General features: G+C 34.9%; 2 long non-coding RNA genes across 2 annotated transcripts; both read left to right on the top strand.

The window, feature by feature from the left end:
* Window positions 1–18,311: 18,311 nt before the first annotated feature.
* LOC144422722 (uncharacterized) lies at window positions 18,312–19,930 on the top strand. The gene is made up of 3 exons (XR_013475344.1): window positions 18,312–18,352; window positions 18,977–19,097; window positions 19,883–19,930. It is a non-coding gene; the product is annotated as an uncharacterized LOC144422722 (long non-coding RNA).
* A 2,763-nt stretch (window positions 19,931–22,693) lies between these two features.
* LOC144422721 (uncharacterized) lies at window positions 22,694–24,327 on the top strand. Its single transcript, XR_013475343.1, has 3 exons — window positions 22,694–22,734; window positions 23,360–23,480; window positions 24,266–24,327. It is a non-coding gene; the product is annotated as an uncharacterized LOC144422721 (long non-coding RNA).
* Window positions 24,328–27,836: the final 3,509 nt, after the last annotated feature.

The following is a 27,836-nucleotide window of genomic DNA, read 5'->3' on the forward strand; positions in this document are numbered from 1 at the left end:
AATTGTAATTGGTTAGGACTGCAACACAAAATAAAAACTTCATCACAAAACTTAGATTTTGAAATGTTTGTTTGTCGAATTCAAAATTTACCGCAATTGTAAAATTTGAATTATTCGTTTGCTGAATATGCAAATATTTATAAAACTTCGAATTCTAAACCTTTGTTTACCGAATATGAGATATAATCTTCACAGCTGTTTGCAAGTTCACTAAATGTTTCGTTTCTGCACTTGTTTCAGTCCTATACATCGTTCAAAAGAATATGAGACAAAATAAGCATATGGTTTGCCTTGAAGTGGTGGGAGTGACGGTGTCGTAGCAATTGTGTTCATTAGACAGTGGGTAAAAATTTATAATTGAGTACGCTGTGAACAATCAAATGGCGATAAACAAGAGAGTTATGCTCAAATTTATGAGCACATAGCTCAACATAGTGGCAAAATTGTGATGACGTCATATCACACGAAGAAACGAATCCCATACAGCACACCGGGATACTTGAAATAAATAAAAGTAATAGCGTTCTAGCGAAAAGTTTAGTTTCAAATTGATTAGTCCAGTAATCAAAGAGTTTTTTTCTGCTACAAAGAACAAGTACAACAACAACATAATAACAAAACGATCGTTATGTCCACTAACGTGTCCAATAATGCAGAATGCAGCCAGCCTTGCACAATGGATATGACGGCAAAATAAATGACATGGAAGAGGAAACACTTAAAAGTTAGATATCAACCCTAGCGGTCTAGATTCACGTTGGATGGATCGTTTACAACGTAACGATTTGTATATGTGACAAATGAGAATGTAGTTATGATAAGTCTCCGCGGTCATTTTCTCACGGTGTTTTGTATTTCCACTCAGAACGAGGCTTCACGGAAACTGTAACTCTTCTGAAATCTGAAACTTGCGGCTTGGTAGGAATATACTGCTAGACCATGCAGGTTTCGAACCTAAAATACTTAATTCACAACAGCCGTGTATAAGGGCAGGGTGTGTGGTAACTGCGGTGACAGCACATTTGAACCTACGTACATTTGAACCCGTACATCTGAACCCGTAAATTGAACCCAGGACAATTGCACCTGTATACTATTGCAACTATGGACCTTTGCACCTACGGACATTTGAACCCATACATTTGCACCCATTGATTTTAGCACCCGCATATAGATTGAACCCGCGGACATTTGAACCCGTGTAAGTTTGCACCCGCGTACATTTGAACCCATGTACATTTGCACCCGCGGACATTTGAACCCGTGTACGTTTGCACCCGCGTACATTTGAACCCATGTACATTTGCACCCGCGGACATTTGAACCCGTGGACGTTTGCACCCGCGTACATTTGAACCCATGTACATTTGAACCCACGAACATTTGCACCCGCGGACATTTGAACCCACAGACATTTGAACCCATGTACATTTGAACCCACGAACATTTGCACCCGTGGACATTTGAACCCATGTACATTTGAACCCACGAACATTTGCACCCGCGGACATTTGAACCCATGTACAATTACACCCACGGACATTTGAACCCACGTACATTTGAACCCGCGTACATTTGAACCTACATACCTTTACACCCGCGTACTTTTACACCCGCGTACAATTGTACCCACAGACATTTGCACGCATGAACATCTACACCCATGGGCATTTGCATTTACGGATATATGCGTCTTTACATATACACCCTTATCCTTCCATGCTATATACTATAGTATATAGGATTGGAAGGTACACTTAGGATTCTTTCTCCAAATGCATACGTTGCGAAAACACCATGGAATTCTCGATTATATACTCGAAGGCTTTATTACACCTATTTTCTATATATTTAAATTATATTATATATTTATATTATACTCCGTCTGTCATTGTCATCGCAATTGTCGATATCATAAGACTCAATGGACAAAATGTTCCGCTGTAGAATGTGAGCCAAAATTGGGGAGTATGATTTGTGCTTTGAACGGTCGACGACTCTTGAAGAGCGCGAGCAAGGATTTTAATTGATGTGTTAGTTCGATCCCGCGCAAAGTTTTTCCTCGCATCAATGCCTGTTTTCCCTCGCAGTCAATTCCAAACTGTTTCTTCAGGACGTTGCAGCTGCGAAGATGACAAGTCCCTTTGCGAAAATAAGTTGGAAACATGGCGCCTACATTTTCCAAGACCACAAGAGGAAACGACTTACTGATTTACAAAGGCCACGAATATTGTAAGCGAAATGATCGGGTTTCAGATGCTACTCATTGGCGCTGCCGTCAGTTTAGGAAATTTCGATGTAAATCGACTGTTGTTACGATCGTTGAAAATTTAATAAAAGAACTAGGATATCACAGTCATTCTGGCGACAGCATTAAGACTGAAGTTGGGATCATCCGTGCAACATTAAAAGAAGCAGCATCAACACCATCAAGTACATCGACAAGATATATTTTAGGTGAAGTATTGAATAATAGATCAACAGATGTACTAATGCGCTTGCCAGGCAAGTCGACTCTGGAGGCCAATATACGCAGAGTAAGGCGACAGAAAAATTGTTCACGTACGAATCCTACAAGTGCAAGCTTTGATATTCCGAGCGAATATTTAGATATCATTTTGCATGACACTGGCTCGGAGGATCGTCATCGGATAATGGCCATTGGAGATCGATCACTACTTGCACATCTAGATAGTGACCCATATCTTGGCGACGGTACATTTGATGTGGTGCCCGATATTTTCTTCCAGTTGTATACAATTCACTGTAAAGTGGGCGCATCCTATCCACCATGCGTATATTTCCTATTACGAGACAAGCGACAAGAAACATACGTTCAGATGTTGGAAGTGTTGAAAATCATTTTCCCAAATGCTAACCCCACCAAAATCATTGTTGATTTTGAAATAGCAGCTATCAATGCATTCCATGCACAATTTCCTCTGGCCGATTTTAAAGGATGTTATTTTCACCTGTCACAAGCTATAATTCGAAAAGTTGATTCTATCGGATTAAAAGAGAAGTTTGAATGTTTACCCTCTTTCAATCTGAAAATTAGAAGTTTGGCAGCTCTGGCTTTTGTTCCCATTAACGAGGTTGCCGAAGTCTTCACCTTGCTTTGCGACACCTTTGCCCGAATGCAATCAACTTTTGCAATATTTTGAATTTGAATCTACCTACATTCGTGGACCTCAAGTGGGTTCACGTCCAAGAGAAGCAAGATTTCCCCCTCGATTGTGGAACTATGCCAAAGAGATTGAAATGATGCCTTCGGCCCCAAGAACAACAAACGCTGTAAAAGGATTTCACAACGCCTTACAAGGAATGTTCTGATGCAAACATCCGAGTATATATATGAGGTTTGCTGAATGGCCTACGAAAAGACATTGCGGTCCACAAACTGACTGCGGCAAATGCTCATGTAGGAGTTACGGCCCACCGAAGATCAAAGTATGTACAACTTGCTGTTAGGTTGTCAGTTAAGTTTTTTCATATGGAACTGAAACCGACAAGCTGAGGTATCTCCACTCAATAGCTCAAATGCAGTCTATTTGATTTTGATCGTGATATCGTAAAATTTCGTTTATCGTCATTATTTTGATTTGTTGTTTAACTATTGTATCATAATTGATAAATTCCTATTTTGTAAAACGTCCATAGCTACTCCATCTCAAAATTGATCGCCCATTCGACACAAATTTGTGAGTGATAACTTTATTGAGATATTAAAATAAATGTAATCCGTAACCTATGACGTCGTTTGTAAATTGCAATATCATATTTAACAGACCCTATATGCTGAATGTGTTCGATTTACTCTAAATAGTGTAAACAGCAAAAACCATTTTTGGCCACGATAATGATTTTAAAACTTCTTCACTTTTGAATATTCAACATATTTACATGACTTACGATTTCTATGTATAGTTTTGTTCTGACATTCTAATGAAACAATACTTCAATAAAACTGGCATTTGGCTATGAACATGTTGTTACAAAAATGGCATAGTTTCATTATCTTAATTTCATATTTTCTTAGAAACGAAGTATCTGTGCGTTTATTTATTTATATACAGACAATAGTATTCAATTTATAGATTGATTTTAGGAAAAATGGCAAAACCTGATTTGAGACAACACTCATTTTCAACAGTAAAGCGTGGTCGTGTATGCATACATATAACAATTTTGTAAACATGCTAGCAAGAAAACATGAAGTGACCACAGAGCTCCCAAATCTCATGCTGGGCGGGATATCATAGTAGGCGTTTTTGGTGCAATAATTTCAGAACAAATTTATAGGAGTTAACCACTAAAAATATTACTGTAAAGCTAGTTTTAGTAAGACCCTCATTTAAGACTTCATTGGTCTGTGAGATATTTGTTCCGTATTAGCCCTGGTTTCAGGTATTTCAACGAAATACCGCTTTCTAGGTCATCGTCTGTTTTGGAGATCGCGGCTAACGAATGAGATAAGGTTTACCGCTTTCTAGGTCATCGTCTGTTTTGAAGATCGCGGCTAACGAATGAGATAAGGTTTTACAAATGTCAATGTAAAAAAACAGCAAAAGAAAAAAGACCTTGGCAGAACAATGTTGTTTATATCGTTAAGAGACGTTTATCCCTCGGACTACAATGACACTCAAAAATGCTTGCTTCGTAGAAGCGGGTAAATGCATATACACCAAAACAGTGTTAAAATTTAGAATATTGAGCTTGCGCCTGTAACATGAAAATTATTTGCGACTGGAAATTGCCGTTAGGGCAAACATTTTTTGTGAAAATGTACGTGGGTTCAAATGTACGCGGGTTCAAATGTACGCGAGTTCAAATATAATATACGTTGGTTCAAATATACGCGGGTTCAAATGTCCGTGGGTTCAAATGTACGCGGGTTCAAATATACGTGGGTTCAAATGTCTGTGGGTGGAAATATACATGGGTTCAAATGTCCGCGGGTGCAAATGTTCGTGGGTTCAAATGTCCGCGGGTGCAAATGTACATGGGTTCAAATGTACGCGGGTGCAAACGTACACGGGTTCAAATGTCCGCGGGTGCAAATGTACATGGGTTCAAATGTACGCGGGTGCAAACGTACACGGGTTCAAATGTCCGCGGGTTCAATCTATATGCGGGTGCTAAAATCCATGGGTGGAAATATATGGGTTCAAATGTCCGTAGGTGCAAATGTCCATAGGTGCAATAGTATACAGGTGCAATTGTTCTGGGTTCAAATTACGGGTTCAGATGTACGGGTTCAAATGTACGCGGGTTCAAAGATAATGGAACCGGTAACTGCATATGCGTGTTATTTGGGTTTTTAAAAAACTTCGAAGTCTTCTCAAGATCCACTGCATATTTTAATTCATCTCCTGTTCATTTTAATCGGTTCATATATTACTCGATTCCACACTTTTACGCTTTAAATTGAGCAACTTGACATTTGAAATGTCTATCTTCATTATCTCCACGTTTTAGCAACGGATAAAATTACTTATCTAGAATTAAAAAAAAAGTCGGTGATTTGACAACTATTTTAATTTATAAGTTTACCGCAATACTTCCCACTGAAGTTAAACTTTAATTACTCATTGTATTTGAGATGTTTTTAACAACTGATTAATTTCAGCATTTCAACCCATTTTTCTTAAATGTGTGATAATTATGATAAAAATACATTCGGTTATTATCGATTGTTCGAGCAAATATTCATTTCATCTTAAAAGTATTTCGAGATATTAGGAGGAAGTAAAAATGTACCACGAAGAGTTAATTTATACTTTAAAAAGGATACCTAAGTTCATAATATGCACCATTTCTTACGGCGATGAACGAGATCCGTCAAAGATTTTAGGCTAGAGCGAAATGTTAACAGGAAAACATGTTTCTCACTTTGGAAGGACCGTTTGCAAACGCGATGACCACTACACTACGGAAAGACATCAGGGTCGGTTTCAAGCCGATTTCACGAACCACGGGTGTATATGTTTCCCTATATAGAAGTCTCCCAAGAGTATTGTTCATTTTAATATGACCCACCGGCGTATGCGTTTCTGTAGTGTAGTGGTCATCACGTTCGCTTTACACGCAAACGGTCCGCATCGTTTAAAAATTGGTATTTATCTAGTTAGTGTTAGGAAAGATTTGAAAATTGGAATTTCTTGCGCAATCTTTTTTTTTTTTTTAATTTTGAGTGGTAGCGAGTGTGTTTATTTTTTGCCCTAAGATCCGAAATTTTGAAACAAACGATTTCATGGCATTTAAAGTTAGACACAAAGTGGTAAGGACGTCTTTTTCAATACTATTTTGCTCTATTCTAGAGCTATTCACTGATATTTGGCCGTTTTGGGGCTTACTATCAGTTCATCCTCCAAAGACTTACGCTCAGCGGCACCTAGTCGCTACCCCTGTGCTACGGTGACTGACGAGGACACCGCCGTCAAAATATTACTTATAGGCAGATTTTCCTCGAGGCAAATTCGGTAATTAACATGCTGCGTTTGTTCGTGCGGTTATATATGTTTATTGTATATTATTACTAAAAGTTTGTAAGAAAGGGATAGGATTTACATATTGGTCCGGTGTATGTATGTATGTTTATTCGTCTCGTAAAAGCAATATAAAAGAATTAGTAATTATAAATACTGAATACAGTATGTATGCACAAGATCATACTGGCCTAAAACACGAATGTGCGTCATACATCCCTTTTGATATGTATAAATTATATTACGGTACATCAAATACGTATAATATGGTCCTTTATACAGACAGTTGTGCAAGGAGGGTGGGTGGGTTTGGTAACAGAGGTAAGGGTGGAGTATCCAAAACTGTGTGTACAAAGGAGTTTGTATAACAAAACAACATCTATATAAATACAGACACAACACAACATGAAACACACTGCATGTAAATATAGTAATAAGATTAAGAATTTGGATGTAAGTACAATACCATTGAGTGATGATACCACATATATACTATAAAACGGGGAAATGGTCAAGTTTAAAGGGTGTGTACATATATGGTATGCACCACACAAGGGTGATAGTGTTGTGAGTGGTCTATGGCTGTTCTGGCAAAAATGTGACCCTACAAGTTTTGGTGCAATGTGATAATGTTATGTATCAAATTACTCACTCTTCTAAGGTATTTTCGATTTTTGGATTCTGCCAAAAGCGATGAAGTTTCAAAAAAAAAAAAATATGAAATTTAATAAGAAGCATTTCCACACACAATCCGGTGGGGGTGATGAAAGCCGAAATGACTGCGTAATCAAACCTGAGTACCACGCCCTTTTGCCAGGTTACCAGTCCGTGTGGGTTATGCGATTAAAAATCGGTTATGCTGTCCAGTTAGTCAAGTTATCAAACATGGAATCATTTATTGATGCAACCCAGTGGTTTTGAATTTTTTTTTTTTTTGGTGAAGCATAATCCCAGTGGAACATTTAAGGGGCCCGAGAAATCCAATAGTGCGATAGTTCAGTTGTTTGAATAGTAGGCTACATATAGAAAATATAATACTGGAGACACAAAATTATATTTATGCAAGTGTCGTAAGTTTTATAATATTGGCGAATCTAAATGAATTACGAGTTGGATTGCGCGAGACCAACTTACTGTACTTCCAACATGTGGTCGACTATGTCGAGTATATCATGTATTTTTATAGTCTTTCTTGGCAGTTTAGTGTGTTGGCCTGTAACTTTGCTCAGATATCGGTCTCCTGTATTTCTGAGTGAGTGCGCGTGATGTTACCAAGTTAGGCTTTTTCAGCTCATCCTCTCATTGGACACTGAGTGTACAAATGGATCTTTACAAGTCAGTGTATTAAATATACATTATCCAACTGGAGATCCAGAGTTCAGACCTCAGTCCAGTCGCGCTTATATGAAGATCCTACCCAAAGCGAAACCCATAAAGGCACAAGTAAGCTTTCCTCACAGCTTCAACTTGTAATGGGCCGGAATCGATTCTCTCGCGTTCTTCCTTAGCTTGGAAAGTTAGGAGAGAGCCTTCAAATGATCAATGAAATTGTGCAAGATGATTAATGAAATCCATCAGTCGATGTTATGGTTGACACGAACCATCCAACTGAACGAAGTCGGGCCAATTTTGCCAACCAGTAAAATTTAGGCTAGCTCACTCGCGGCCAAAGTTAAGAAGTTGAGACGTTGAGCCCTAGTTTCGTGGAGCTGATGACTTTATGTAAATGTTTAATCTATGGCTGCAAAAATTATACATAATGAGATTTTTTCCTCCGGTAGTGGGAAAGCCTACAAGAAAACATCTTTTTTATATGGCGTTCGCTTAGGGCTAAATTGGTCGCCATGTCAATCACGTCATCGTAAAGTTGTCGCCCAACTAACGACTGTTGAAAATCGCGTCACCGTCGGCCTAAAGCTGACAATCTTTTTGCGGGTGGCGGCATTTTCGTTAACCGTCGGCCTAGCTTTTTGATTGTCAAGTTCAATATCAAGTTTGCAGCTTTTGGTTTTGCTGTAGGTAAACATGTATGCCTAAAGGATAATGGCAAAAGGTCAACTTTTCTTCCTCCACCTCTGCCTGGTTACACTTTAAAATGCGGAAAAAATTACTTATGTTTGCTAAACTCGATTCAGTGGATAAATAATAATAGATTGAGCAGATAAATAAAAGTACTTCATTGTTACGTAACATTAAAGGCACACACTACGTAATGAAAGTAATCGACATAGAAAGGTGAAAATAATTTATTAATTCATATACCCAGCATTTAAATTAAAAAACAAAACAAAAATATCCAATCATATTTTAGGTATTCGCGGCGCATTTAGCAACTCGCTGCATTGCATCATTTTTCTTTATCAATTTCATTTTTGGTGTTCCGCGAAGCGACCTAAAAAGTGCAAGTGTTCTGTGGCTTGGGGTAGGGGTGGCGGGAGGAAGCCGCCAGCAATCCTCTGGTACTAAATTATCCCCTACGGGATTTGAACCTGCGAATCTAAGCGGGGTAGTCTTAGGTTAGAAATCAAGCGCATTCCTAGGGCTTAGCACGATGCGCCACTCAACGCAAACGTAGTTAGCTGCAGTGCGCTGGATGACATAGATACTAAATACATTAAAATACGTGTATACCCTTCCGCTGGATGTTGAAATCTCAGGAATGTTCTTTACGGCCTTACATTCCTGTATCATGATCGTTCTTTACCAAGAGGTCTAATCTAGAGACAGACTCAAAGTGCTTCAAACGGACCTAAGGTCTCCGCGATCTATTCGTCTACTCAAAATGGCATTAATAAAATTTAAGCAGCAGCAAATACATCTGAAGTATTAAATAGAGTAATTTCAATTCACCCATCAATATTGATCGCTAAGTAACAATTTGTTTTTGTTACGTTCTTATTGTGGGGCTACGTCAATAACAGTCCACCTCTTCACGAGCTCCATAACACCAAATATTTGAATGGTCTCGAATAGTTGATCTATATATCATCAGTTGTTGTCGTCGGTATGCTCTTGTCTTGAGCAGTCAATTATTTACTTCACATAGAACCGTGATTAATCTTGTTGCTGATGTTATGTCTCCGCCGTTTGGTTTGGGCGAAGAAATTACTATATAGTAGTCATCGAAACAACGTCACAATATGACCTCCCTTTTAACGACATCACCCGCACGTTATAGTAAGAAAACTTAAAAGTATTCTTGGCTATGCGCCAGTTAATGAGCTAAGATTTGTACGCCAATGCAGAGAATGCATTGATATAACGCTGAACCTGTACACGCCGTTATTCTTTCATTGAGTTGTAGGACGGTTACATTTTTGATGGCATTCACGTGCGCGTTTACACTCGACAAATGTAAACAGACAAATATAATGGAATTGCTGGATTCTTTGTACTAAGCTCCCGTCACTGATGCAAAAATGTGTGATCTGAGCTAAACACCCCTGTCAAGTTTTAAAATAAAAAATGAGTAATTATGCAGTTAGGGTTTTGGGTTAGAACGATTCGAAAATTTGAATTTCCGGCTGAATCTGCATCCCTCACCTTAACTGAATAAGTACTATTTTTATTTAATTCGAGCGTTGGCGGGGTGTTGTTTTGGGGCGGGGCTTGTTACAAAAGATCCTGAGAATATTACTGTGAACTAAGTATTATACTATGAATAAAGCAAATCCAACCGCCATTTGCATTCTGCAACTTTGAGATCACGCGTCAGAAGCATGATCGGCTGTTAACGACAACCTGGAGTAATTAAAGTAATCAGGTAAAAACATTTGATTACCAACAATCAGATAGCTTTTTTCGTCAGATATTTTTGCGCGGGAAGCCACAAGCGACATCGCTTTCAGTCAGTCACAAATGTTCGTGATAGGATAAGATTTGATTTTGTGTAGGATGTATGGATAGGCTGCCTGTTGGGTTAGGACAGCGAGTTCGAAACAATATTCAGGTGAGTTAAATGTTCTTTATACCCATTGTTTTCATTGCTATTGTATTGCTTTCATTTTACTATTGTATAAGTGGTAAATTAGAGGTTTTCGGGCCTATACGAATTGGACTTATTAACTAATACAGAAGTCTAGATTGATGGATGATTCTCTTTTGCACCCAACTCACTAACAGCGGGTTCCATCGTTTTCTCACAAATAGGCCAAACTTAAAACCTATATGACGATACATAAGCTTATCATGAAGAAACTTAAACGTAATACACTGATCTACGTAACTACGTAAGCTGCATTCAACATGGTACGCTTAACATGAATGTAATGCATTACTTTCAAAACTTTCGCAAATGTAGCGCAAAATCCATGGTTTAATAGAGATTCGCCATAGCCTATTTACTTTAATATATTATTGTGTATAGATTGGATCTTTGTACAAAGACCCTACCAACGTTCAAAATAAAAGAATTAGTAATTATCCAGTTTAAGTTAGGAATGCAGATTGCACTGGAAATTCAAATTTTAAAATCATTCCTGACCCCAAATGGATAATTACTAATATGTCATTTTAAAACGTGGCGGGAGCTTTGTGCAAAAGATCCGATAAATTCAGTCCCACTGTCCATTGATTATGCTAGCTACAGTTCTGCGACAATTTATTTATCAATATCTTAACTTTTTTCAGATGAAGAAATATTGAAGGTTAAAGATTCAAAGACACGAACTAACGAACGAGGAATATTACAAGTAAATATTATTTGAACATTTTATTTGACTTCCGACGCCTATTGATTCCTGTATACCACTGTTTTTGTTTAAAATGCTAAAAAATTCGATGCGAGCGCACCGCGTCTCTGGTCTTGCGATCAGAGTCAGCATTGTTATGCCACTTATCTGATCATGTGTTTTCTCTCGAAATTGTAAGATTTATATAAAAAAGTCAGACCCACGTTCACGTTTAAAATGCTAAATAGTTCGATGCAAGCCAACATTGGGTGGTCCTGATGTATGCGCACCAAAATGTCGCATAACCTGAATCCTAACCAGGTACACAACCTGAGTTCAGGTTGTGCGCCATCTTGGTGCGCATACTTCAGGAGGTCCGAACATTGTTAGGCCGCTTTTTTGATCCTGTGCATTCTATCGAAATTGTAAGATTTAGATTTTGCACAAGCTTTAATAATTGTGTTTCGAAGCAAAAGTCCAAAAAAGTACTATAAATATAGTATCTTGTATCAAATTGGTGTACTCTTTGCGACCCCTAAAATTCGTTGCGCGCTTCCCTGCTGGATAGCGATCCCCAGTTTGCGATCTCTACCGTGAACAATGTGATAATGCTACAAATTACTGATCAGAGGTAATTAATTAGTCATATAATCCATGAAAGAGTTAAATAAATTCATTGAATATTTTATTGTTATTGTAATATTTGCAATTTGTGCAGTTTGAAGACTACACCTGATATGTTATAGAGTTTATATTTGAAATTTAATGTCAATCGCTGAATAAATTTTATTCGTCTATTCGTCTAAACTTTCTAAATTTTAAATTTTATGAAATTAAATGTCGAAATTTACCCGTTACGTATTTTATTAAAACTTACGTATATTTTTAGAAGAAAATATTCAGAAAAGAGTCTCACTTTAACAATACAAAATGAGGTACAATATGATACACTAACATATCATTTTAACTAAAGGATGTAATTTTGGTGAAATCAGCGACATAGTTGAAAATGACCTCAATTGAATTACATAGTTGGTTTTTTGTATCTTTAGCATAAGCATAGCTTTGTAGTGTCTCTGTCAAATAACATTTGTGTGAATTAACTACCTGAAAATGGCATAGTTGGCTCCACGAAATTTAGTTTAATTCAAATTTAGAATTGGCTTACACAAAATCACGATCTATATATTGATTTTCAGCGTTTTAAAACACTGCTTGAAAGTCGACAGAACAATTTATCATTGCACCAAAAAAAATTCGTCAAGTGTCAGATTTTCATCACTGAGTGAGAAGGAGGCCTATCAAGTCTGAAGAGCAAGTATGTAATCATATCATTTGAAATCTTTCAATTTACATGTCTATAAATGAATAATATGTTGTATTTTTTTCGGGAAATCGACAGACAAATTATTACTTTTAATATTTTGAGTACAATCGCGAAATTAACTATTCTGTACTACAAATTAACTGTAGCAATATCCGGTGAATAAAGGCGTAGTCAGTATAGCGCTGCACGTTCAGGGGCTAACTGCTGTGTTGTCCCATCTGCTGTTGTTTCGTTTAATCGTCCAAACCGAAAGACCAATTACTATCTTGTAATGTCAGTTTAGGTAAAGTTCATTGGGTCAGCATAAATAAAAGGCATTTCATCGCAATAGGGCGTCACGTTGTGATTACTACAAACAGTGAATTTTTTTAAAGTGATACTATAAGTTAATCCAGCAGTGTATATCTGCAGAGATACTGAAAGGATTTGAACTATGCCTCGTTAAGTGCAATTCGGTTAAAACACACCCCAACTTAATAACCATGCAAATATTAAAACTTATTGTTTACCTTGTTGTTTATCATGGGGTGCCTATATACACACTAATATGCCTAATTTCCCTGAAATCGTAGTCCTGGCCTTTTTTATTAATCTGATGAGCGTTTTTGCCACAAATGACAATGGTAATCAGACTAATGTCTTAAATTTAACTGTAGCTCATCGTGACCTGTACGCTCTGGTAGTAAACAGTTGATAACCATGTCATTGATGTTCCCAACTATACTTCAAACTGAAATCGCCCCAAATTTCCAATAATGATATTATAATAGTGAGTCATACTAAGTGTATTAAGATAGCCGTTAATCTTACACCTTAAAGAACTCGTGTCCCAACTAAAATTTTCAAAAACAATACTGTGTAAATTATATTCAACCAAGTGTAAACTTTTTTTGGTCCATATCCCCTTGGTAAAAGTGCTAAGTATTCATATGTTCATGACTGTTTAAATTTAGAGACATGGGAATATATGTCATATTTTCCCCATTGTTGGTGCGGGTCACGTCGTGTTATGCCTAATCACGTGTGAAGAGCTTAATTCATATAAACTCTCGTTTATAATCTCTACTGAATGGTGTTAGTTGGATCGTTTATACGGCACACGCCGTCAATATGAGATATAGTAGTTTCAAAACTCTGGAATTTTTACTTTTTTAATTAGATATTAGAAACTTGGGTGTCGCTGCTCAATAACCAGTTTAAAGATCACTATATACATGAGATCCCACCAAACTGTAAATCTACTATAGTCAGCCTATATATCCGTTGCTAGTAGTCTCAGTAATCATACCGTCCCATGTTCATAAGTTTTCGAATCTGGAAATATAATTCTTATTTCCTTATAGTTTATTCCGTAGTAATAATCTGTCCTGTTCTTATTTATATATATATATAAGTATATGTCTACAATGTCTGTGGCTGAAGTTATTTATTGACCTATATTTTCAGGAAGTTGCTGGGAGGGAAAGACTATAGAGAACTTGAAGGTAATATAACACACTAATAAACTATTAATGATTTAAGATTTAGATAATGAGATACAACATAGCACACTGACAGATCATTCAAAATAAGTAATATTTATAATATTGAATATCTGCAAATAATATAGAATGAATGTAAATGGATATCAGTATGCTACAAGTTGTCGTCTTTGTATCTTTAGAATAAGCATAGCTTATCACAAGGGCGTGGACAATTTATTGAGGGGCGTAAAGGAAAAATTTGTTAGATTTTATCTTTCCCGCCTTATTTTCGATATTTTCCTTTCTTGAATATGTAGCCGTATTTTCAACGTGCTTTTCATAAATATAAATATATTTTATATGATGTATTGCAATATTATACGCTGACAAATCATTCCAAAGTAATATTTGTAATTTAGGGGGAAATCTGTGAATAATTTGTCAATGAACTGAAAATTAATATTTTTATTTTTATGTATCTAAACTCTAAAGTATAAGCATAGTTTCTCTGTGCTCCTGTCAAATTACATTTTCTGTAACTTATAAACCTCAAACTTAATAATGACGTAGTTCGAACATCTATATATAATTCAAATCAATATCATACAAAATTTACCTACATTTCATTATCTCATACAAATTTCAGCTTTCTGAAACACTTCTTGAAAGAGGGAAAGACAATTCATCATTATATCTAAAGAAATGCGGGGTTATTCGTCCGATTATGCATCACTGAGAGAGGTGGCTGCCTCGAGTCTAAAGAGCAAGTATGTTATTAAAATCTTTTGAATCTTTCTAATTTACATTCATCACCACTATTCACGGATCCCAACAATCAATTTCAAAATTGGCGAGTTCGAAACAATATTCAGGTGAGTTAAATGTTCTTTATACCCATTGTTTTCATTGCTATTATATTGCTTTCATTTTACTATTGTATAAGTGGTAAATTAGAGGTTTTCGGGCCTATACGAATTGAACTTATTAACTAATACAGAAGTCTAGATTAATGGATGAATCTCTTTTGCACCCAACTCACTAACAGCGGGTTCCATTGTTTTCTCACAAATAGGCCAAACTTAAAACCTATATGACAATACATAAGCTTATCATGAAGAAACTTAAACGTAATACACTGATCTACGTAACTACGTAAGCTGCATTCAACATGGTACGCTTAACATGAATGTAATGCATTACTTTAAAAACTTTCGCAAATGTAGCGCAAAATCCATGGTTTAATAGAAATTCGCCATAGCCTTTTTACTTTAATATAATATTGTGTATAAATTGGATCTTTGTACAAAGACCCTACCAACGTTCAAAAAAAGAGAATTAGTAATTATCCAGTTTAAGTTAGGAATGCAGATTGCACTGGAAATTCAAATTTTAAAATCATTCCTGACCCCAAATGGATAATTACTAATATGTCATTTTAAAACGTGGCGGGAGCTTTGTGCAAAAGATCCGATAAATTCAGTCCCACTGTCCATTGATTATGCTAGCTACAGTTCTGCGACAATTTATTTATCAATATCTTAACTTTTTTCAGATGAAGAAATATTGAAGGTTAAAGATTCAAAGACACGAACTAACGAACGAGGAATATTACAAGTAAATATTATTTGAACATTTTATTTGACTTCCGACGCCTATTGATTCCTGTATACCACTGTTTTTGTTTAAAATGCTAACAAATTCGATGCGAGCGCACCGCGTCTCTGGTCTTGCGATCAGAGTCAGCATTGTTATGCCACTTATCTGATCATGTGTTTTCTCTCGAAATTGTAAGATTTATATAAAAAAGTCAGACCCACGTTCACGTTTAAAATGCTAAATAGTTCGATGCAAGCCATCATTGGGTGCTCCTGATGTATGCGCACCAAAATGTCGCATAACCTGAATCCTAACCAGGTACACAACCTGAGTTCAGGTTGTGCGCCATCTTGGTGCGCATACTTCAGGAGGTCCGAACATTGTTATGCCGCTTTTTTGATCCTGTGCATTCTATCGAAATTGTAAGATTTAGATTTTGCACAAGCTTTAATAATTGTGTTTCGAAGCAGAAGTCCAAAAAAGTACTATAAATATAGTATCTTGTATCAAATTGGTGTACTCTTTGCGACCCCTAAAATTCGTTGCGCGCTTCCCTGCTGGATAGCGATCCCCAGTTTGCGATCTCTACCGTGAACAATGTGATAATGCTACAAATTACTGATCAGAGGTAATTAATTAGTCATATAATCCATGAAAGAGTTAAATAAATTCATTGAATATTTTATTGTTATTGTAATATTTGCAATTTGTGCAGTTTGAAGACTACACCTGATATGTTATAGAGTTTATATTTGAAATTTAATGTCAATCGCTGAATAAATTTTATTCGTCTATTCGTCTAAACTTTCTTAATTTTTAATTTTTTGAAATTAAATGTCGAAATTTACCCGTTACGTATTTTATTAAAACTTACGTATATTTTTAGAAGAAAATATTCAGAAAAGAGTCTCACTTTAACAATACAAAATGAGGTACAATATGATACACTAACATATCATTTTAACTAAAGGATGTAATTTTGGTGAAATCAGCGACATAGTTGAAAATGACCTCAATTGAATTACATAGTTGGTTTTTTGTATCTTTAGCATAAGCATAGCTTTGTAGTGTCTCTGTCAAATAACATTTGTGTGAATTAACTACCTGAAAATGGCATAGTTGGCTCCACGAAATTTAGTTTAATTCAAATTTAGAATTGGCTTACACAAAATCACGATCTATATATTGATTTTCAGCGTTTTAAAACACTGCTTGAAAGTCGACAGAACAATTTATCATTGCACCAAAAAAAATTCGTCAAGTGTCAGATTTTCATCACTGAGTGAGAAGGAGGCCTATCAAGTCTGAAGAGCAAGTATGTAATCATATCATTTGAAATCTTTCAATTTACATGTCTATAAATGAATAATATGTTGTATTTTTTTCGGGAAATCGACAGACAAATTATTACTTTTAATATTTTGAGTACAATCGCGAAATTAACTATTCTGTACTACAAATTAACTGTAGCAATATCCGGTGAATAAAGGCGTAGTCAGTATAGCGCTGCACGTTCAGGGGCTAACTGCTGTGTTGTCCCATCTGCTGTTGTTTCGTTTAATCGTCCAAACCGAAAGACCAATTACTATCTTGTAATGTCAGTTTAGGTAAAGTTCATTGGGTCAGCATAAATAAAAGGCATTTCATCGCAATAGGGCGTCACGTTGTGATTACTACAAACAGTGAATTTTTTTAAAGTGATACTATAAGTTAATCCAGCAGTGTATATCTGCAGAGATACTGAAAGGATTTGAACTATGCCTCGTTAAGTGCAATTCGGTTAAAACACACCCCAACTTAATAACCATGCAAATATTAAAACTTATTGTTTACCTTGTTGTTTATCATGGGGTGCCTATATACACACTAATATGCCTAATTTCCCTGAAATCGTAGTCCTGGCCTTTTTTATTAATCTGATGAGCGTTTTTGCCACAAATGACAATGGTAATCAGACTAATGTCTTAAATTTAACTGTAGCTCATCGTGACCTGTACGCTCTGGTAGTAAACAGTTGATAACCATGTCATTGATGTTCCCAACTATACTTCAAACTGAAATCGCCCCAAATTTCCAATAATGATATTATAATAGTGAGTCATACTAAGTGTATTAAGATAGCCGTTAATCTTACACCTTAAAGAACTCGTGTCCCAACTAAAATTTTCAAAAACAATACTGTGTAAATTATATTCAACCAAGTGTAAACTTTTTTTGGTCCATATCCCCTTGGTAAAAGTGCTAAGTATTCATATGTTCATGACTGTTTAAATTTAGAGACATGGGAATATATGTCATATTTTCCCTATTGTTGGTGCGGGTCACGTCGTGTTATGCCTAATCACGTGTGAAGAGCTTAATTCATATAAACTCTCGTTTATAATCTCTACTGAATGGTGTTAGTTGGATCGTTTATACGGCACACGCCGTCAATATGAGATATAGTAGTTTCAAAACTCTGGAATTTTTACTTTTTTAATTAGATATTAGAAACTTGGGTGTCGCTGCTCAATAACCAGTTTAAAGACCACTATATACATGAGATCCAACCAAACTGTAAATCTACTATAGTCAGCCTATATATCCGTTGCTAGTAGTCTCAGTAATCATACCGTCCCATGTTCATAAGTTTTCGAATCTGGAAATATAATTCTTATTTCCTTATAGTTTATTCCGTAGTAATAATCTGTCCTGTTCTTATTTATATATATATATAAGTATATGTCTACAATGTCTGTGGCTGAAGTTATTTATTGACCTATATTTTCAGGAAGTTGCTGGGAGGGAAAGACTATAGAGAACTTGAAGGTAATATAACACACTAATAAACTATTAATGATTTAAGATTTAGATAATGAGATACAACATAGCACACTGACAGATATTCAAAATAAGTAATATTTATAATATTGAATATCTGCAAATAATATAGAATGAATGTAAATGGATATCAGTATGCTACAAGTTGTCGTCTTTGTATCTTTAGAATAAGCATAGCTTATCACAAGGGCGTGGACAATTTATTGAGGGGCGTAAAGGAAAAATTTGTTAGATTTTATCTTTCCCGCCTTATTTTCGATATTTTCCTTTCTTGAATATGTAGCCGTATTTTCAACGTGCTTTTCATAAATATAAATATATTTTATATGATGTATTGCAATATTATACGCTGACAAATCATTCCAAAGTAATATTTGTAATTTAGGGGGAAATCTGTGAATAATTTGTCAATGAACTGAAAATTAATATTTTTATTTTTATGTATCTAAACTCTAAAGTATAAGCATAGTTTCTCTGTGCTCCTGTCAAATTACATTTTCTGTAACTTATAAACCTCAAACTTAATAATGACGTAGTTCGAACATCTATATATAATTCAAATCAATATCATACAAAATTTACCTACATTTCATTATCTCATACAAATTTCAGCTTTCTGAAACACTTCTTGAAAGAGGGAAAGACAATTCATCATTATATCTAAAGAAATGCGGGGTTATTCGTCCGATTATGCATCACTGAGAGAGGTGGCTGCCTCGAGTCTAAAGAGCAAGTATGTTATTAAAATCTTTTGAATCTTTCTAATTTACATTCATCACCACTATTCACGGATCCCAACAATCAATTTTAAAATTGGCGAGTTCGAAACAATATTCAGGTGAGTTAAATGTTCTTTATACCCATTGTTTTCATTGCTATTATATTGCTTTCATTTTACTATTGTATAAGTGGTAAATTAGAGGTTTTCGGGCCTATACGAATTGAACTTATTAACTAATACAGAAGTCTAGATTGATGAATGATTCTCTTTTGCACCCAACTCACTAACAGCGGGTTCCATTGTTTTCTCACAAATAGGCCAAACTTAAAACCTATATGACAATACATAAGCTTATCATGAAGAAACTTAAACGTAATACACTGATCTACGTAACTACGTAAGCTGCATTCAACATGGTACGCTTAACATGAATGTAATGCATTACTTTAAAAACTTTCGCAAATGTAGCGCAAAATCCATGGTTTAATAGAAATTCGCCATAGCCTTTTTACTTTAATATAATATTGTGTATAGATTGGATCTTTGTACAAAGACCCTACCAACGTTCAAAATAAGAGAATTAGTAATTATCCAGTTTAAGTTAGGAATGCAGATTGCACTGGAAATTCAAATTTTAAAATCATTCCTGACCCCAAATGGATAATTACTAATATGTCATTTTAAAACGTGGCGGGAGCTTTGTGCAAAAGATCCGATAAATTCAGTCCCACTGTCCATTGATTATGCTAGCTACAGTTCTGCGACAATTTATTTATCAATATCTTAACTTTTTTCAGATGAAGAAATATTGAAGGTTAAAGATTCAAAGACACGAACTAACGAACGAGGAATATTACAAGTAAATATTATTTGAACATTTTATTTGACTTCCGACGCCTATTGATTCCTGTATACCACTGTTTTTGTTTAAAATGCTAACAAATTCGATGCGAGCGCACCGCGTCTCTGGTCTTGCGATCAGAGTCAGCATTGTTATGCCACTTATCTGATCATGTGTTTTCTCTCGAAATTGTAAGATTTATATAAAAAAGTCAGACCCACGTTCACGTTTAAAATGCTAAATAGTTCGATGCAAGCCATCATTGGGTGCTCCTGATGTATGCGCACCAAAATGTCGCATAACCTGAATCCTAACCAGGTACACAACCTGAGTTCAGGTTGTGCGCCATCTTGGTGCGCATACTTCAGGAGGTCCGAACATTGTTATGCCGCTTTTTTGATCCTGTGCATTCTATCGAAATTGTAAGATTTAGATTTTGCACAAGCTTTAATAATTGTGTTTCGAAGCAGAAGTCCAAAAAAGTACTATAAATATAGTATCTTGTATCAAATTGGTGTACTCTTTGCGACCCCTAAAATTCGTTGCGCGCTTCCCTGCTGGATAGCGATCCCCAGTTTGCGATCTCTACCGTGAACAATGTGATAATGCTACAAATTACTGATCAGAGGTAATTAATTAGTCATATACTCCATGAAAGAGTTAAATAAATTCATTGAGTATTTTATTGTTATTGTAATATTTGCAATTTGTGCAGTTTGAAGACTACATCTGATATGTTATAGAGTTTATATTTGAAATTTAATGTCAATCGCTGAATAAATTTTATCCGTCTATTCGTCTAAATTTTCTAAATTTTAAATTTTATGAAATTAAATGTCGAAATTTACCCGTTACGTATTTTATTAAAACTTACGTATATTTTTAGAAGAAAATATTCAGAAAAGAGTCTCACTTTAACAATACAAAATGAGGTACAATATGATACACTAACATATCATTTTAACTAAAGGATGTAATTTTGGTGAAATCAGCGACATAGTTGAAAATGACCTCAATTGAATTACATAGTTGGTTTTTTGTATCTTTAGCATAAGCATAGCTTTGTAGTGTCTCTGTCAAATAACATTTGTGTGAATTAACTACCTGAAAATGGCATAGTTGGCTCCACGAAATTTAGTTTAATTCAAATTTAGAATTGGCTTACACAAAATCACGATCTATATATTGATTTTCAGCGTTTTAAAACACTGCTTGAAAGTCGACAGAACAATTTATCATTGCACCAAAAAAAATTCGTCAAGTGTCAGATTTTCATCACTGAGTGAGAAGGAGGCCTATCAAGTCTGAAGAGCAAGTATGTAATCATATCATTTGAAATCTTTCAATTTACATGTCTATAAATGAATAATATGTTGTATTTTTTTCGGGAAATCGACAGACAAATTATTACTTTTAATATTTTGAGTACAATCGCGAAATTAACTATTCTGTACTACAAATTAACTGTAGCAATATCCGGTGAATAAAGGCGTAGTCAGTATAGCGCTGCACGTTCAGGGGCTAACTGCTGTGTTGTCCCATCTGCTGTTGTTTCGTTTAATCGTCCAAACCGAAAGACCAATTACTATCTTGTAATGTCAGTTTAGGTAAAGTTCATTGGGTCAGCATAAATAAAAGGCATTTCATCGCAATAGGGCGTCACGTTGTGATTACTACAAACAGTGAATTTTTTTAAAGTGATACTATAAGTTAATCCAGCAGTGTATATCTGCAGAGATACTGAAAGGATTTGAACTATGCCTCGTTAAGTGCAATTCGGTTAAAACACACCCCAACTTAATAACCATGCAAATATTAAAACTTATTGTTTACCTTGTTGTTTATCATGGGGTGCCTATATACACACTAATATGCCTAATTTCCCTGAAATCGTAGTCCTGGCCTTTTTTATTAATCTGATGAGCGTTTTTGCCACAAATGACAATGGTAATCAGACTAATGTCTTAAATTTAACTGTAGCTCATCGTGACCTGTACGCTCTGGTAGTAAACAGTTGATAACCATGTCATTGATGTTCCCAACTATACTTCAAACTGAAATCGCCCCAAATTTCCAATAATGATATTATAATAGTGAGTCATACTAAGTGTATTAAGATAGCCGTTAATCTTACACCTTAAAGAACTCGTGTCCCAACTAAAATTTTCAAAAACAATACTGTGTAAATTATATTCAACCAAGTGTAAACTTTTTTTGGTCCATATCCCCTTGGTAAAAGTGCTAAGTATTCATATGTTCATGACTGTTTAAATTTAGAGACATGGGAATATATGTCATATTTTCCCCATTGTTGGTGCGGGTCACGTCGTGTTATGCCTAATCACGTGTGAAGAGCTTAATTCATATAAACTCTCGTTTATAATCTCTACTGAATGGTGTTAGTTGGATCGTTTATACGGCACACGCCGTCAATATGAGATATAGTAGTTTCAAAACTCTGGAATTTTTACTTTTTTAATTAGATATTAGAAACTTGGGTGTCGCTGCTCAATAACCAGTTTAAAGATCACTATATATATGAGATCCCACCAAACTGTAAATCTACTATAGTCAGCCTATATATCCGTTGCTAGTAGTCTCAGTAATCATACCGTCCCATGTTCATAAGTTTTCGAATCTGGAAATATAATTCTTATTTCCTTATAGTTTATTCCGTAGTAATAATCTGTCCTGTTCTTATTTATATATATATATAAGTATATGTCTACAATGTCTGTGGCTGAAGTTATTTATTGACCTATATTTTCAGGAAGTTGCTGGGAGGGAAAGACTATAGAGAACTTGAAGGTAATATAACACACTAATAAACTATTAATGATTTAAGATTTAGATAATGAGATACAACATAGCACACTGACAGATCATTCAAAATAAGTAATATTTATAATATTGAATATCTGCAAATAATATAGAATGAATGTAAATGGATATCAGTATGCTACAAGTTGTCGTCTTTGTATCTTTAGAATAAGCATAGCTTATCACAAGGGCGTGGACAATTTATTGAGGGGCGTAAAGGAAAAATTTGTTAGATTTTATCTTTCCCGCCTTATTTTCGATATTTTCCTTTCTTGAATATGTAGCCGTATTTTCAACGTGCTTTTCATAAATATAAATATATTTTATATGATGTATTGCAATATTATACGCTGACAAATCATTCCAAAGTAATATTTGTAATTTAGGGGGAAATCTGTGAATAATTTGTCAATGAACTGAAAATTAATATTTTTATTTTTATGTATCTAAACTCTAAAGTATAAGCATAGTTTCTCTGTGCTCCTGTCAAATTACATTTTCTGTAACTTATAAACCTCAAACTTAATAATGACGTAGTTCGAACATCTATATATAATTCAAATCAATATCATACAAAATTTACCTACATTTCATTATCTCATACAAATTTCAGCTTTCTGAAACACTTCTTGAAAGAGGGAAAGACAATTCATCATTATATCTAAAGAAATGCGGGGTTATTCGTCCGATTATGCATCACTGAGAGAGGTGGCTGCCTCGAGTCTAAAGAGCAAGTATGTTATTAAAATCTTTTGAATCTTTCTAATTTACATTCATCACCACTATTCACGGATCCCAACAATCAATTTCAAAATTGGCGAGTTCGAAACAATATTCAGGTGAGTTAAATGTTCTTTATACCCATTGTTTTCATTGCTATTATATTGCTTTCATTTTACTATTGTATAAGTGGTAAATTAGAGGTTTTCGGGCCTATACGAATTGAACTTATTAACTAATACAGAAGTCTAGATTAATGGATGAATCTCTTTTGCACCCAACTCACTAACAGCGGGTTCCATTGTTTTCTCACAAATAGGCCAAACTTAAAACCTATATGACAATACATAAGCTTATCATGAAGAAACTTAAACGTAATACACTGATCTACGTAACTACGTAAGCTGCATTCAACATGGTACGCTTAACATGAATGTAATGCATTACTTTAAAAACTTTCGCAAATGTAGCGCAAAATCCATGGTTTAATAGAAATTCGCCATAGCCTTTTTACTTTAATATAATATTGTGTATAAATTGGATCTTTGTACAAAGACCCTACCAACGTTCAAAATAAGAGAATTAGTAATTATCCAGTTTAAGTTAGGAATGCAGATTGCACTGGAAATTCAAATTTTAAAATCATTCCTGACCCCAAATGGATAATTACTAATATGTCATTTTAAAACGTGGCGGGAGCTTTGTGCAAAAGATCCGATAAATTCAGTCCCACTGTCCATTGATTATGCTAGCTACAGTTCTGCGACAATTTATTTATCAATATCTTAACTTTTTTCAGATGAAGAAATATTGAAGGTTAAAGATTCAAAGACACGAACTAACGAACGAGGAATATTACAAGTAAATATTATTTGAACATTTTATTTGACTTCCGACGCCTATTGATTCCTGTATACCACTGTTTTTGTTTAAAATGCTAACAAATTCGATGCGAGCGCACCGCGTCTCTGGTCTTGCGATCAGAGTCAGCATTGTTATGCCACTTATCTGATCATGTGTTTTCTCTCGAAATTGTAAGATTTATATAAAAAAGTCAGACCCACGTTCACGTTTAAAATGCTAAATAGTTCGATGCAAGCCATCATTGGGTGCTCCTGATGTATGCGCACCAAAATGTCGCATAACCTGAATCCTAACCAGGTACACAACCTGAGTTCAGGTTGTGCGCCATCTTGGTGCGCATACTTCAGGAGGTCCGAACATTGTTATGCCGCTTTTTTGATCCTGTGCATTCTATCGAAATTGTAAGATTTAGATTTTGCACAAGCTTTAATAATTGTGTTTCGAAGCAGAAGTCCAAAAAAGTACTATAAATATAGTATCTTGTATCAAATTGGTGTACTCTTTGCGACCCCTAAAATTCGTTGCGCGCTTCCCTGCTGGATAGCGATCCCCAGTTTGCGATCTCTACCGTGAACAATGTGATAATGCTACAAATTACTGATCAGAGGTAATTAATTAGTCATATACTCCATGAAAGAGTTAAATAAATTCATTGAGTATTTTATTGTTATTGTAATATTTGCAATTTGTGCAGTTTGAAGACTACATCTGATATGTTATAGAGTTTATATTTGAAATTTAATGTCAATCGCTGAATAAATTTTATCCGTCTATTCGTCTAAATTTTCTAAATTTTAAATTTTATGACATTAAATGTCGAAATCTACCCGTTACGTATTTTATTAAAACTTACGTATATTTTTAGAAGAAAATATTTAGAAAAGAGTCTCACTTTAACAATACAAAATGAGGTACAATATGATACACTAACATATCATTTTAACTAAAGGATGTAATTTTGGTGAAATCAGCGACATAGTTGAAAATGACCTCAATTGAATTACATAGTTGGTTTTTTGTATCTTTAGCATAAGCATAGCTTTGTAGTGTCTCTGTCAAATAACATTTGTGTGAATTAACTACCTGAAAATGGCATGGTTGGCTCCACGAAATTTAGTTTAATTCAAATTTAGAATTGGCTTACACAAAATCACGATCTATATATTGATTTTCAGCGTTTTAAAACACTGCTTGAAAGTCGACAGAACAATTTATCATTGCACCAAAAAAAATTCGTCAAGTGTCAGATTTTCATCACTGAGTGAGATGGAGGCCTATCAAGTCTGAAGAGCAAGTATGTAATCATATCATTTGAAATCTTTCAATTTACATGTCTATAAATAAATAATATGTTGTATTTTTTTTCGGGAAATCGACAGACAAATTATTACTTTTAATATTTGGAGTATAATCGTGAAATTAACTATTCTGTACTACAAATTACCTGTAGCAATATCCGGTGAATAATGGCGTAGTCAGTATAGCGCTGCACGTTCAGGGGCTAACTGCTGTGTTGTCCCATCTGCTGTTGTTTCGTTTAATCGTCCAAACCGAAAGACCAATTACTATCTTGTAATGTCAGTTTAGGTAAAGTTCATTGGGTCAGCATAAATAAAAGGCGTTTCATCGCAATAGGGCGTCACGTTGTGATTACTACAAACAGTGAATTTGTTTAAAGTGATACTATAAGTTAATCCAGCAGTGTATATCTGCAGAGATACTGAAAGGATTTGAACTATGCCTCGTTAAGTGCAATTCGGTTAAAACACACCCCAACTTAATAACCATGCAAATATTAAAACTTATTGTTTACCTTGTTGTTTATCATGGGGTGCCTATATACACACTAATATGCCTAATTTCCCTGAAATCGTAGTCCTGGCCTTTTTCATTAATCTGATGAGCGTTTTTGCCACAAATGATAATGGTAATCAGACTAATGTCTTAAATTTAACTGTAGCTCATCGTGACCTGCACGCTCTGGTAGTAAACAGTTGATAACCATGTCATTGATGTTCCCAACTATACTTCAAACTGAAATCGCCCCAAATTTCCAATAATGATATTATAAGAGTGAGTCATACTAAGTGTATTAAGATAGCCGTTAATCTTACACCTTAAAGAACTCGTGTCGTGTCCCAACTAAAATTTTCAAAAACAATACTGTGTAAATTATATTCAACCAAGTGTAAACTTTTTTTGGTCCATATCCCCTTGGTAAAAGTGCTAAGTATTTATATGTTCATGACTGTTTAAATTTAGAGACATGGGAATATATGTCATATTTTCCCTATTGTTGGTGCGGGTCACGTCGTGTTATGCCTAATCACGTGTGAAGAGCTTAATTCACTTAAACTCTCGTTTATAATCTCTACTGAATGGTGTTAGTTGGATCGTTTATACGGCACACGCCGTCAATATGAGATATAGTAGTTTCAAAACTCTGGAATTCTTACTTTTTTAATTAGATATTAGAAACTTGGGTGTCGCTGCTCGATAACCAGTTTAAAGATCACTATTTACATGAGATCCCACCAAACTGTAAATCTACTATAGTCTAGTCTATATATCCGTTGCTAGTAGTCTCAGTAATCATACCGTCCCATGTTCATAAGTTTTCGAATCTGGAAATATAATTCTTATTTCCTTATAGTTTATTCCGTAGTAATAATCTGTCCTGTTCTTATTTATATATATATATAAATATATGTCTACAATGTCTGTGGCTGAAGTTATTTATTGACCTATATTTTCAGGAAGTTGCTGAAAGGGAAAGACTATAGAGAACTTGAAGGTAAAGTATAACACACTAATAAACTATTAACTATTTAAGATTTAGATAATGAGATACAACATAGCACACTGACAGATCATTCAAAATAAGTAATATTTATAATATTGAAAATCTGCAAATAATATAAAATGAATGTAAATGGATATCAGTATGCTACAAGTTGTCGTCTTTGTATCTTTAGAAAAGCATAGCTTATCACAAGGGCGTGAACAATTTATTGAGGGGCGTAAAGGAAAAATTTGTTAGATTTTATCTTTCCCGCCTTATTTTCGATATTTTCCTTTCTTGAATATGTAGCCGTATTTTCAACGTGCTCTTCATGAATATAAATCTATTTTATATGATGTGTTGCAATATTATACGCTGACAAATCATTTCAAAGTAATATTTGTAATTTAGGGGGAAATCTGTGAATAATTTGTCAATGAACTGAAAATTAATATTTTTATATTTTTATGTATCTAAACTCTAAAGTATAAGCATAGTTTCTCTGTGCTCCTGTCAAATTACATTTTCTGTAACTTATAAACCTCAAACTTAATAATGACGTAGTTCGAACATCTATATATAATTCAAATCAATATCATGCAAAATTTACCTACATTTCATTATCTCATACAAATTTCAGCTTTCTGAAACACTTCTTGAAAGAGGGAAAGACAATTCATCATTATATCTAAAGACATGCGGGGTTATCCGTCCGATTATGCAT

The sequence above is a fragment of the Styela clava genome, chromosome 5 (genome assembly GCF_964204865.1).
Source record: "Styela clava chromosome 5, kaStyClav1.hap1.2, whole genome shotgun sequence".
Taxonomy (NCBI): domain Eukaryota; kingdom Metazoa; phylum Chordata; class Ascidiacea; order Stolidobranchia; family Styelidae; genus Styela; species Styela clava.